The following is a 14,181-nucleotide window of genomic DNA, read 5'->3' on the forward strand; positions in this document are numbered from 1 at the left end:
ATGGAAATCCTGCCATTTGCAACAACATGAATGAACCTGGAGATCATTATACTAAGTGAAATAAGCCAGACACAGAAAGATAAATACTGCACAATCTCTCCTCTATGTAGAATCTAAAGGAGTTTTACTCTTGGAAACTGAGTAGGAGGGTGATTAGCAAGGGTTGGGGAGTGGGGAAAATAGGGAGACATTTGTCAAAGGGTACAAACTTGCAGTTATAAACTGAGTAAGTCCTGGAGACCTAATGTATAGCATGGCAACTATAGGTAATAATAATATATTGCATACTTAACACTCGCTAAGGGAGCAGATCTTAAGTATTCTTAGCACACACACACACATACACACACACAGAAGGTAACTGTGTGAGGTGATAGATACATTCATTCGCTTGATTGTGGCAATCATTTCACAATGTATGCATATATCAAAATATCACATTATACACCTTGAATATGTATATATATATAATTTTTATTTGTCAGTTATGCCTCAGTCATGCTGGGGGTGGAGGAAGAGATTGATTGCGAAGGATCACTGAAGGAAATGACATTAGATCTAAGACTGAAACTACAGAAAAGATCCAGCTATGATCTAGGAAGGCCTAGAAGAGGAAGTAGCCAAGGCAAAAGCAGTATTGGGGAATAGTCTTTGCACATTTGAGGTGTGAAAAGACATTAGATATGACACTAGAGCTCTAGGAGAAGAGCGGTAAGGACCCTGATGGAGAGCTCGGCAGGGGCTAGGTCACATAGCGCTTGCTGCATCATTGTGGGTCACGGGAAAAGACTTGGAGTTGATTCTAAGAGCGATGAGAAGCCATTGGTAGTTTTAAGTAGGGGAACTACAAGATTAATTTATATGTTTAAAAAAGGTCACTTTGACTACTGGGTAGAGGAGTAAGAATAGAAGCAGGGAACCCATTAGAAGATTGTTATAATAGAACATAAGTTGGTTTTAGATCATAATGATAATATTAACATTTATTAAACACTTAACTATGTGTTAGGGGACTCGGCATGCTTTATCTTAGGTGATCTTCACCATAACCTCTGACTTACGGATTATCGTCCCCATTTAATAGGTGAAGAAACCATAGGATTTCAACCTGTGTATGTCTCATTTGGGTAGGCTTGCTGCCTCTTCATGCTATGAAACCAAACTGGAATAGACAACCATTACTTTATTGTTTCTGTATACCTTCAAATAAGAAAGAGATGATGATAAAAATACATTCAGGCCAGGCACGGTGGCTCACACCTATAATTCCAGCACTTTAGGAGTCTGAGGTGAGAGGATCACTTGAGTCCAGGAGTTTGAGGCCAGCCTGTGCAATGTAGTGAGACCCTGTCTCTACAAAAAGTTTTAAAAATTGTCTGAGCACAGTGGCTTGTGCCTGTGGTCCGAGCTACTCAGGAGGCTGAGGTGGGAGGATCACTTGAGCCCATGAGGTCGAAGCTGCATTCAGATATCAAAGCCTTACGTGTCAGTTAAGTGAACAAACTTCCTTCACAAGCTCTATTTGGGATTGAAAAAAAAATACTATGGCAGATATCTCTAAGAAAACAGGAAGAACTCAGACAGCAATCTCAGGTAATCAAGGCTTATAATACCTTTTTGTGCAATTAAGAGTGATAAGTGGGGCCGGGCGCGGTGGCTCATGCCTGTAATCCCAGCACTTTGGGAGGCTGAGGTGAGTGGATCACGAGGTAAGGAGATCAAGACCATCCTGGCCAACATGGTGAAACCCTGTCTCTACCAAAAATACAAAAAAATTAGCCGAGCATGGTGGTGTGCACCTATAGTCCTAGCTACTCAGGAGGCTGAGGCAGGAGAATTGCTTGAACCCAAGAGGCGGAGGCTGCAGTGAGCCAAGACAGTGCCACTGCTCTCCAGCCTGGGCAACAGGGAGAGACTCTGTCTCAGGAAAAAAAAAAAAAAAAGCAATTCTATTTCAAATCCCCAAAAGCTGGGTTTGCCTAGACGTGCTCACACAGGTTTTTACCTCACTCCTAAATTCCAATGGCTTCTTAAATGCTCTTATGTTTGAAATTTACCTGTGGAACATGGAAAATAATTTCTTCCCCTAAATTTATCAAATGGTCGATTTCATACCCCTTTTACTCACCAAAGTTATCTATTTACTTGAGCTGTAAACTTCCAGAGAGATTGAGAAAATTAAGTTCTAATAGACCCAGATGTAGCAAAGGGTTCTGTCAAGCAAATACGAATATTTACTCTTGTTATTCTTGCACATGTGACAAAAAACACAAAAGAACTCTAAGATCCCACCACTGCCACAGAAACATGACTAACTCATGGGGGAAATAGGCAATATGGCGTTTGTCTTGTCATCTGAGCTCTCTTAGATTTTCATACCCATGGTAACCTTGGGCAGAAGAACACTGTTCTCAGATCACATTACTTAGTTAACTTCATGAACTCTTCTTTTTAAAAAATCATTACAAATGTCAAGTGCCCATTACTTTTACATTGGTTCCCAGTTCTGATATCCTATCGCTTTCTATAGTAGCAGAAGTTTGTGCTAGTAAGCTGACATTCAACATCATCAAACTCCCACTCATTAGTCTAAATAAATCTAATCTAATTAATGTAAACTAAAGTTTTTTTTATCTTTATTGAGCAAGCAGATACTTCCACCATGATGATGTGCTTGTTTGGACTCAAATAACCAAATACTTTCACTCAAACAACCAGAAATTCATTTTCTTTTCTTTTTGGTTAAATGTTTGACTAAATTGGTCATTTGTCTGAATGTATCCATCGGTTTAACTGAGAAAACAGATCTAATTATGTATATATGCTCAATTATACTATCGAAATCACTTTCATTTGAAGTCCATTTTTTACTAATATCAGTATTAGTAAAATATTTTTACAGTATTTTGCTACGAAAAATAGAATAAACTATTTCACTTATACTAACACTTTGTATACTCCTCCTAGGAATAAATGCTTCCTCAAAAATTCTGCCACTTGGTTTCTTCTGTCCGTTGAAAATGTTATGTCAGTTTAAGATCTTCTGGACTTGTCATGACAACTTATCAATGAAATGTAGCTAGTTTCACATCATTATTATCGCAGACATTAGAATCCAGGCACGATGACCTGGAGATTCCTCATTTAGGCATGAGCTGTGACTATTACCATTCTAACAAAAATACTACATGCCTGGTGCGGTGGCTCAGGCCTGTAATCTCAGTGCTTTGGGAGGCCAAGATGAGGGGATTGCTTGAGCCCGGGAGTTTGAGACCAGCCTTGGTAATATGGAGAAATCTTGTCCCTACAAAATATAAATAAATACTGTTTTAAATAATTTTTATAAATAAAAAGAAAAATTAGCCATGTGTAGTGGTGCACCTATAGTCCCAGCTACTCAGGAGGCTGAGGTGGGAGGATGGCTTCAGCCCAGGAAGTCGAGGCTGCAGTGAACCATGATTGCAGTACCACACTCCAGCCTGGGTGACAGTGCGAGACCCTCTCTCAAAACAAAACAAAACAAAACTGTACAAAACAATAAGGGGGGATGGTTTTGAAGAATGACGTGTCTCTTTTGCTAGATAGGCCCAGAACCATCTAGAACATTCAACTTCCTAACCTCAAACCTAATAGGTTCTGGGTTTCTTCTTTTTTATATGGAATTCTTGGAAAATGTGATATTTGAGTTATGGTGATTAGAATCAGTTCCCAGAAAGGGGTCTGGTCAGAGAGGTGGCTGTCAGAGCTCCAGCATCCCACTGGGTGTTTCTCTTCCTTGGTGACAGCCTTGGTTGGGTTTTTAATAGTATGTTGAGTTTCACATTACAGCATTTTGTAGACAGCCTGTGGCATGGTTTACAATGAAAAACCTCTCAGGGCCATTTGATATCCTGATCTTTCATCTTGATGGTGAGTTGGGGGGACTAGCACTGCTGGTCCCTAGTCCCAGAACCCACACACACAACCAAAGTGGAGCAAGCAACACTGTGGAGTGTTGTGAAGGTTCGTATCTCCCAGATAGACAGCCCCGATGAGACTGGAGCAAAAGGTCAGAGTATGCCCCAGCTACTCCACCGAGATGGTCTAGTAGACACTGAGAAACTTCCCTCTTCTCTCCTCTTTCCCCATCTGAAAGCTCCCATCCACTCCCTCCCTGCTCTTTGACCCCTGGAGGTGCCGTAAGGACCTGCTGGCCCTGCGGCTCTCTCAGGTGGAAGCTGTTCTTATTCTACGTCACTGGCTCTGTGTTAAGCTCTCCTAATGGTGCTTCCTTGTCACTTTTCTCTAAATGTTGGGGTATCCTAGGACTCCATTCTTGACTTTCTAATCTATCTACATCCTTCCAAGATGATCTCATCCAGTCCCATAGATTTAAGACATATTTCCTTGCTGTTGATCATCACATTTATTTATCCAGCCCTGACATGCCTTTGAGCTCCAGATTCAAATACTCATCTAAGCATCCTTGCTTAGATGACTAAGTGAGACACCCCACAACCAACAGTGTCAATGCTGAAACCTTCACATTTTTCTGCCCTCAGATCACTTCCTCCCATCCCAACTGAGCTTTCCCCTTTTCAGTATGTGGCATCATTGTCCACCCAATTGCTCAGACTGAAACCCTTGGAGTTGTTACTGATTCTTCTCCTTCCCTTGGAGTCTACATCCAATCCATGAGTACATCCTGTTGACACTACTTGCAAAGTACATCCCCAAGCTGACCACAGCTCACCACCTGAACTGCAACAGCCAGGTCCCAGGTCCCATCATTTCTCCTATGAACTATTGCTCCTAACCTGTTCTCATCTCCTCATTGCATCCTACAGTCCATCTTACACAGGGCAGATAGTGATTTTTCTAAAGCATAAGTCAGATGATATCACTCCCCTGCCTAAAGTTTGCTGATGTCTTTCAATGATGCTTAAAATAAAATTTGAAATGGCCTCCATGTTCTGGCTCCTGCCTTCTCCTTTCACCTAACTAGGGACCCTTCTCCCTTTCGCCCTCTGCACTACAGTCATACTGTCCATTTAGCCACAGCCATTTTTATCTTAACACCATTGCACCTGCTATCCTGCTGTTTGGGGCACTCTTTCCCCAGGAATTTGTGTGGCCCCTGCCTCTCATTCTGGCATCTCCTTGGAGACGCATGCTTTCCTCACTCTGTTGATTAAGCAGTGCCCTGTTTTCCATCCCAGTCCCCAGGTTCCCTGTCTCATATAAGGGCCCTATTTTATCTCCTCAGTGTACTTAGAAGTACCTGAAATGATAGTATTTGTTTGTTTGGCTTTTTATGTTTGCTCCTTATCTCCCTCAATGGTAATGTAAGATTATAATACCTCACAGGCTAAAAGCTAAGATTATGTTTCTTCCCATCTACCACACAAAAACGTTGTAAGGCTTAATCCAATGAATGCTCCTCTTTAATGTAATGATCAGCATTAGCAATACTCAGACTCATGAAAACATCAAACAGCACCCAATGCACTGCCCTACAAGGCTAGGGTAAAAATATTAAGAGGCCATCAATATATCCGCATAGGATTGATTTTGCATTTCACGATGATTCATTGGCAAGAACAGGTGTTTGGAGCACACGGACTGTGTCTTTGAGAGGCTTTAGTAGGGTCTAAAGTTTCACTCAGCATTGATCATGTGAGAACACTTAATCAAACTGCATGATTAGTGGAGAGAGTTCTGTGAGCTCGTATGAATTTGGTTTGCTCTCTTTCCAAAGGGTAGCTTTTTGTTCAGACTGACACTAGATGTCATTGATACCTCCTGAAGGCACAAGAGCCCACTCTGTTTTGGGGGTTGCTCCAGACCTGCCTGGGATGTGGGAGCTCTGCTCTGACCGTGGAGCACCCTAGACATGAGACAACCATATCCATGCCCAGTGACACCTATGTAAGGTGAGGGGCCACCAATCCCCAGGGACCACCCCAGAGGAGAGGCCAATATGGATAATGCCAAAAGTGATGAAGATAGTGTCATGTGGCTAGAAACACCTTCAGCACAGCCTAAGAATATTCAGAGATGCAAACTGAAGAAACGCGAGTAATGGCAAAGGCATTCGAAGAATCTCTTAGCTCTGGGAGTATACACAGGAGGAAATCCTATCTAGGAGGGAAGTGAGTCAGAGCCTGCTTACCACACTGGAGAAGGACAATCAGGTTTTAGAAGAGTCTTAGTACTTTATATCCTTGGGCTTTAAAACATTCTCTGATTTTTTTCATTTTTGATTGTTGAGTCCTGGAACAGTTATCAGGAAGTGCCTTTGGTGAACCCAGCTATGGGGAGAGGAACAGGTCTGGGGCCAGGCTCTGAAGGACAAATGCTCCGGACAGCGCTAGGAGGCCCCCGGAAGGCATTTCCGATGTACCCAGTGCCTTTCTGGAGAGTTGGCAGCAGTTCAAGAACTGTGCCTTATCCCGTCTTGTTAGAATATAAAACCAACGCTGGATATGGTGCATTGAGGCAGGTGGTCTGTAGTTTACATGCTACTTAAAATTCTGAAGCCACCTACAGTAAATGCTTGAAATAAATTGTGGGAAATCACTTGAATAATCTTGCAAACATCCATGTAATGCTTAAACAAAGGCCACCTAGAGACCAGGGAAAGGCTGCCGGAAGCCAGTGCACAGTTTACCTGGGAAGCCCCAGGGAGCAGCATGGGGAAGATGCTGGGAAATTACCCACCTGAGCTTCAGGCCATCCCCATTCATTCTGTTCTTTTTTTCTCATGATATATCACCCAGCCTAATCTCAAATTCGCTCTCAGAAACGGGAGAAGGACATCATTTCAGTTTTCGCAAAGTAACTGATTAAATCCCAGGTTTAAAATGCCTTGGTGAACAGAGTTCTTTCTATGCAAAGGATGAGCCCTGAATATACTATTTCCTTTTGGCCTGTGGAGGACTCCATTGTGAACGATTCTGCCATGTGGTATGAAATTCTCACGTGAATCATTGATGGCCTTGGAGAAAGGAAAGATCCTGATGCACGGCTCATCTCCTTATGAGGGAAATGGCAAACGAACCATAAAAGCAAGCAAATAAACCAACATGTGCCCAGGGAAACAGTGGCCCAACAAATCCTAAGCCATCAGAAGCAGTGAGATGTCCCTAGCAGGAATCCTCCCAACGGCAGCGCTCAGAGCTCCTGGTTAGAATTTCAGTTGTTGCTTATATAATTTCAAGTGATAACAAGAAGCTATTTTATTACTCTACTGGGTTCAGACTCTTGATCTATACTACCACCTTGAAGGATCATTTCATGTGTAATTTAGCAGCATTTATCTGATATGTGTCCAACAATCACTTACCCATTCTCTGTGGGTCAGCCTTATGGAATCTCTAGGGAGGCAGAGAAAGAAAAGAGACTGTTCCCGCTCTCTAGGACTTCACGGTCCATGAGAAACAGAGACCAGCAAATCCACAATGGCAATCCGGGGGCCACACCGGCTGGGCAGAGTGCAGAGCATGTCAAGGGTCACAGATCAGGGTAGAGGAGGGGCACCGAATTCAGCCCTGGTGGGCTCCAAAAGGAAAGGTGTTGGGAGCAGAACGTACTTAAGGTGAGTTTTCATGAAGAAATAGAAGTTAGCCAAGAGAAGAGGAGGAAAAAATGCACTCCCAAATAAGGAGGAACTGAGGCTGAGGATGGGATGTGTCAGGGAATAAGGCCTTTTTGGACACCTGGCTGTAGGGAACATGGGTGTGGGCTCCTGGGAGAAACTGAGGGAGGTAGAGACCAAGCAATGAAGATTCTTCTAGGCTACTAAGGATGTTGCCATTTACTCTGAAGGCTGTGGGGAACCCAGCATAATTAGGCTTATATTGCAGAAAATTGATTTTGGCATCAGTGTCAGAGGCATTTGAACCAGAGCAACTCCATCTTGAATAGGGGTGGGGTAAAATAAGGCTGAAACCTACTGGGCTGCATTCCCAGATGGTTAGCCATTCGATGTCACAGGATGAAATAGGAGATTGGCACAAGATACAGGTCATAAAGACCTTGCTGATAAAACAGTTTGCAGTAAAGAAACTGGCCAAAACCCACCAAAACCAAGATGGCGACGAGAGCAACTCTGGTCGTCCTCACTGCTACACTCCCACCAACGCCATGACAGTTCACAAATGCCATGGCAACGTCAGGAAGTTACCCTATATGGTCAAAAAAGGGGAGGCATGAATACTCCACCCCTTGTTTAGCATATCATCAAGAAATAACCATAAAAATGGGCGACCAGCAACCCTCGGGCGGCTCTGTCTGTGGAGTAGCCATTCTTTATTCCTCTACTTTCCTAATAAACTTGCTTTCACTTTACTCTGTAGACTGGCCCTGAATTCTTTCTTGCGTGAGATCCAAGAATCCTCTCTTGGGGTCTGGATTGGGACCCCCTTCCGGTAACATCAGTATAGATGACAGATCAGAGAGCAGCAAGGCTACAGGTTTAGGATGAGGATGAAGGTGGGAGATCAAACGATGCTTCATCAATAGAATTGAACACAATGGATGACTCACTATATAGAGAGACTGAGGGAAAAAGAGTTGGGTGTGATGCCCAGGTTTCTGATTTAGACAAGCCGACATTTGCTTAGAAATGCAACATTGAGGGATATGTCTTAAAGATGACAAAACTTCAAAAGTTTCCAAAGTAAACCTGTTAAAGTTTCTAAAGTAAACACAAATTATCTTAATTCAACAAGCTTATTCTAGGCTTCACTTTGACTTTGAATCAAGAGGCAGAGCTTTAAGCACCCAAGAGGACTCTGGATTGCAGATTTGAGTTACAATGCTTGAAGTTCTCAGGGTATATTACAGTTCCCACGTAAGTGGGGTGTAACCTTGAATGCACAAAGGATGAGGACCCTAAGAATAGCGATTCTGCCGCCATGCAAGCAAGATATATAAATATGAATGTCAAGCCACTCCAATGCATGAAAGGCTTTAAAGATGCCTGAGAGTTCCAAAGTGCACCGGGCCTCACATAAGCACAATGAAATGATAATGAAGACAACCAGTAGCAGCGACCACCCACCAGCGGTTTTATTGCTGTAACTAGGAATGAAGGGTCTCCCTGGAACGATTGACACTGGATGGCATTGTCATTTTTAGCACATGCTAAAGCTGTGATTGTGAAAGGAATTGTCTCTGTTAAACCAAAGCCAGACTATTTATGGACATCCCTGCTCCCACTCCATTCTTGTGCCATGGCCATAGGTAGGAAAAAATGGAAAATGGCTGCTTGGTTGCCACACATTTTCCCATAAATCCCCTGTCCATGCTTAATCAACTGAGGAAGAAATATGCATCAGAGGCCTCTTTTTGGAGGGCTTTGAGCTTAAGTTCAGCAAAGGCCCCTACCTTCCTATTTATTCCTTCGCCTTCTGCAAACCTTGGGTCACGGTCCCCACTCAGGCCACCCACAATGCTACAGGTCAAAGGACTGCACTTAACCTTGGTGGGAGTAGCTTTCCAACGATCAGAAGAGACAAAGTCACTGACTTTAGTATGTGGAATGCAAATATCAGACAATAATAACGTCATTGTCCCTGTTTTAGAAACACTCACACACAGGCAAGCACAAAATCCTCGACAGTCTATGCTGTAGGAAGTGAGCTCAAAGAAACAGTTTTTGTGCCCATCTCCTCATTACTCCATAGTTAAGACTACTCAGCATTAGAAAGAGTGTGGTGAGGTTTTTGTGGGTTTCAGTCCTTCCTGGTTTTTTAACTCCGTAGTCCAAGTAGATGGGCAGGCAGGAAGACTGAGTATGACGACTACACCGTCCATTTTGGTCTCTCAGGCGTCAGCACAGGTTTGGAGGCAGAGCAAGGAAAAGGACTTTGAAGTCAAGTAAGTTTATGCATTTTTTTTCTGCTCTAAGAAGTACAGTTTCTCTCAGTCCAAGAGCTCCATTCAACTGGACATCCAGCCTTTTTTTTATTTGATTATTTCCTACTGCCTATTAGGTGGCTTCTAGAACAAGGAACCTCTGTGTTCAAGAAACATGATGTGTCAGACACTGGAGGGAGTGAGGGCTGACAGGTCCTACACAGTGTGGATTCCTTCACAGAACTAACAAGGATGCCTTGCACCCCAAGAATTCTATCAGGGATGACAGGCCACTAGGAAGTCCTCAGGACCAAAAAAACTTGCAAAGACAAGCATTCCTCTGACAAGAACTGAGGCCAGTTATGTGCTGGCATAAGACCAAATCAACTGAGTCTCTGCCAAGTAGGTTGTCATTTCATTCAGACTCGGGGGACATCCACGTGGGGGTAAAGATTTCAGGGAGGGGCACAGTGGAACCAGAGGTTGCATCTGACCAACGTCCACAGTTTCAAAGACACTTGCAGAGCCTTTCCTAATGGCCTTTAATCTACAACGAGCCACAACGATGGTGCTCCGGCCACCGCCAAGCAGATCCTTTGGAATAGCAGGCTCTGGAGTCACACACACCTGCCTTGGGTTTCGCCTTTGCCCTCCGTGATCTGGGTAACCACAGGTATGTCCATCTGACCAAGCTTTGGTTTCCTCTTTGGTAAAATTAGGTATGAAAATAATATAACTTCCCTGTGGAATTATTTTGAAGTGCTGTGAACTGTGTCTGGAACATCCCAGCATTCAATAATGTCAGGTATGAAGACACAACTCTACTCCACAGGGCAGAGCCAGGAGGATGGAGAAGCGACGGCCCAGCATCTGGGCACAGAGCTGGGAATACAGGACTTCTCACTCTGAATTTGGATGAAAATCGTGACTTCCAAATCAGACAGCATTAGAATAAGACCTCTGTTCTGGATATTTCTGGCCTTGTTTGTCTCCAAGCCCCACTGCACCATGCTGCTAATCCCAGGACACAGGGATTCACAGCACTGTGCCAGGCCGTTGTTGGTACCAGGGAGACAGAGGTGTAACATGTTTTGCCTTCAGCTCCCTAAACTAACAGGTAAAGTACATGCCTGAAAACCCACTATCCCTATTTCACCACCTTCAGCAATTGTGTGTTGTCTGCAAAACAGATTTTGCTGCATTTCAACCAAGGTCCATATACCCGCAATGGGCCTGAGGTTACAGACTGCTAACAACACTGCCCAGTTTCTTACCAAGAGAAACTTGTCCTAGACTGGAACCCAGGAAAAAACTCCTTCAAGTACAGTTCTGACTTTGAATGAACCTCAGATGTGTCTACATCTCTTGGACAAGGAGAGTTACAGGTAGATAAGAGTCCCAGCAAACAAACTTTGCTTCCCACTTGCTGGGAGTGCAGGACTGGAGGAGAAGGAGAAGAAGAAGGGTGGGAAGGAGAGAGGGAGGAGGTAGACAAGGTAGATAGAAATGTGACAAAATTACCTATGTACTTATTAAAGATGAAAGCTGATGTGGCTTTAGAGAAGAAAATCTCTGTATTAACAAATAGTGGCCGGGTGCGGTGGCTCGCGCCTGTAATCCCAGCACTTTGGGAGGCCAAGGCAGGTGGATTATTTGAGGGCAGGAGTTGGAGACCAGCCTGGCCAACATGGTGAAACCCCATCACTACAAAAAATACCAAAATTAGCCAGGCATGGTGGTGGGCACCTGTAATCCCAGCTACTTGGGAGGCTGAGGCAGGGAAATCATTTGAACCCAGGAGGCGGAGGTTGCAGTGAGCTGAGATCGCACCACTGAACCTGGTCCAGACAGGGCAACAGAGCGAGACTGTGTCTCAAAAACAAAACCAAAACCAAAAAACAAATAGCGACTTTTCTTATTGATGACTCCACCTGAAAGACGTATAATTTCTATTGATAAAGCTGGTTATTTTTAATTTCGATAATAAAAAATGAACATGTGTTCATCTCTGATGTGCTATTACAACTACCACAGAATGCACAATGGAGGCTACAGCATGACAAATTGTAATTCATTCAAAAAATTAGATATTTTTACCGAAACAATGGCTTCAGTATAAATTGGCTATTCTGTAAAACATTCCAGGCCTATGTCTGATGTCTGGATATTACTTGTTATGATATGGGGTCCATCTAAAAGTCATGGTATTGTGAGATTGTAACTAACACTGTCAGAGTTCTGAGCCAGAGTGACTCCATCTTGAATAGGTGCTGAATAAAATAAGGCTGAAGCCTACTGGGCCGCATTCCCTGGAGGTTAAGGCATTCTAAGTCACAGGATGAGATAGGAGACTGGCACAAGATCCAGGCCACAAAAACCTTGCTGATAAAACAGTTTGTGGTAAAGAAGCCGGCCAAAACCTACCAAAACCAAGATGGCAATGAACATGACCTCTGGTCATCCTCACTGCTCATTGTACCCTAGTTATAATGCAGTAGCACTCTAAGAGACTCTCCCACCAGCACCGTGACAGTTAACCAATGCCATGGCAACATCAGCAAGTTACCCTATATGGTCTAAAAGGGGAAGAACCCTCAGTTCTGGGAATTGCCCACCTCTTTCCCAGCAAACTCATGAATAATCCACCCCTTATTTAGCACATAATCAAGAAGTAATTGTAAGTGTTCCTAATTGAGGAGCCCATGTCTCTGCTCTGCCTATGGAATCGCCATTCTTTATTCCTTTACTTTTTAAATAAACTTGCTTTCACTTTATGGATTTGCCCAGGATTCTTTCTTGTGTGAGATCCAAGAACCCTCTCTTGAGGTCTGGATCTGGACCCCTTTTTGGTAACAATACATCTTGATACAAATTATATAGTGTACTCTGATTTTTTAAAAGTAATTTTTGAAATTTAAGGCAGTACGAAGTTGATTTAGTAGGCAACTGCATACACCCAAGGACTCTGGGTACTACGAATCAAGGTAAAAATGTCCCCAAAACCCTCAGTGTCCTAAACAGATATCTTCGGTGCCAGTTAGATCTAAGCTGTTTATCCTCAAAAAGCAAACAGGTACAGCAGCATTATTCACAACAACAAAAAGGTGGAAATAACCTGTCCATCAACAGGTGAATGGATCAATAAAATGTGATATAATATTATTGGAATATTATTCAGTCATAAAAAGAAATGAAATTCTGACACATGCCACAACATGGGTGAACCTTGAAGACATTTGCCAGAAGGAATAAGCCAGTCACAAACCACAAATGCCGAGAATAGGCAAGTTCAAAAGACAGAAAGAATAGAGGCTATCAGGGGCTGGAGGGAGGAGAGTTACTGCTTAATGGCTGGAGTTTCCACTTAGGATGCTGAAAAAGCTCTGGATATAGATAGTGATGGTTACAGAGCATTACGAAGGTACTTAATGCCACTGGATTGTACACTTAAAGTGGTAACGGTAACTTTTAAGCTATGCATAGTTTATTACAATAAGAAAAAGAGAAGGCGGGAAGGAAGGAAGGGAAGGAGGGAGGGATGGAGGGGGAAGAAAGGGAGAGAGAGAAAGAAAGAAAAGAAAGAAAGAGAGAGAAAGAAAAAGAAAGGAAGGAAGGAAGGATGGAAGGGAGGGAGGAAGGAAGGAAGAAAGGAAGGGAGAGAGGAAGAGAGGAAGGGAGGGAAAAGAGAGGGAGAGAGAGAGAGAAAGAGAGAAAAGAAGAAAGAGAGAAACAAGGAAAGAAGGAAGGAAGGAAGGAAGGAAAGAAAGAAAGAAAGAAGGAAGGAAGGAAGGAAGGAAAGAAAGAAAGAAAGAAAGAAAGAAAGAAAGAAAGAAAGAAAGAAAGAAGCCCAGAGCAGTACCCCTTAGCTCTCACTGCTGGGAACCAACTCTTCTGCATCTAAAATTTCTGAAGAACAGAAGTGTGTTATGTCTCTGAGTTCTAACAACAGACCATTAACCTACTCCTTACCGAGGGTGAACTAGACACAGGCATAGAGGTAAAGTAAGATGCTCCTGAAACTTTCAGATTGTTGTACAGTATGGCTGGGAACAAAAGGCAGTGGGTAGAGGGTGACGGAGGGGTCTTAAAATAAAGTGAGAACAATAGTGACAAAAATGAATAAGAAAACTAGTTGTGGAATAATATCAGCAACTGCATATGTAGACTAGACACCTCTTGCCCATACATTTATTTCTCAATGCCTCGGGAGAAGTCAAAAATCTTTTCTCCTTTCAAACATCTGGTGGGGGGTGTGTGTGTATCACTAAGCGATTAGTGTATCAGCCTCTCTTAAACATTCACTCTTAGTGATCGAATTATGTTTGAGCCCACCCAATTTTC

Source organism: Gorilla gorilla, chromosome 1 (genome assembly GCF_029281585.2).
Source record: "Gorilla gorilla gorilla isolate KB3781 chromosome 1, NHGRI_mGorGor1-v2.1_pri, whole genome shotgun sequence".
Taxonomy (NCBI): domain Eukaryota; kingdom Metazoa; phylum Chordata; class Mammalia; order Primates; family Hominidae; genus Gorilla; species Gorilla gorilla.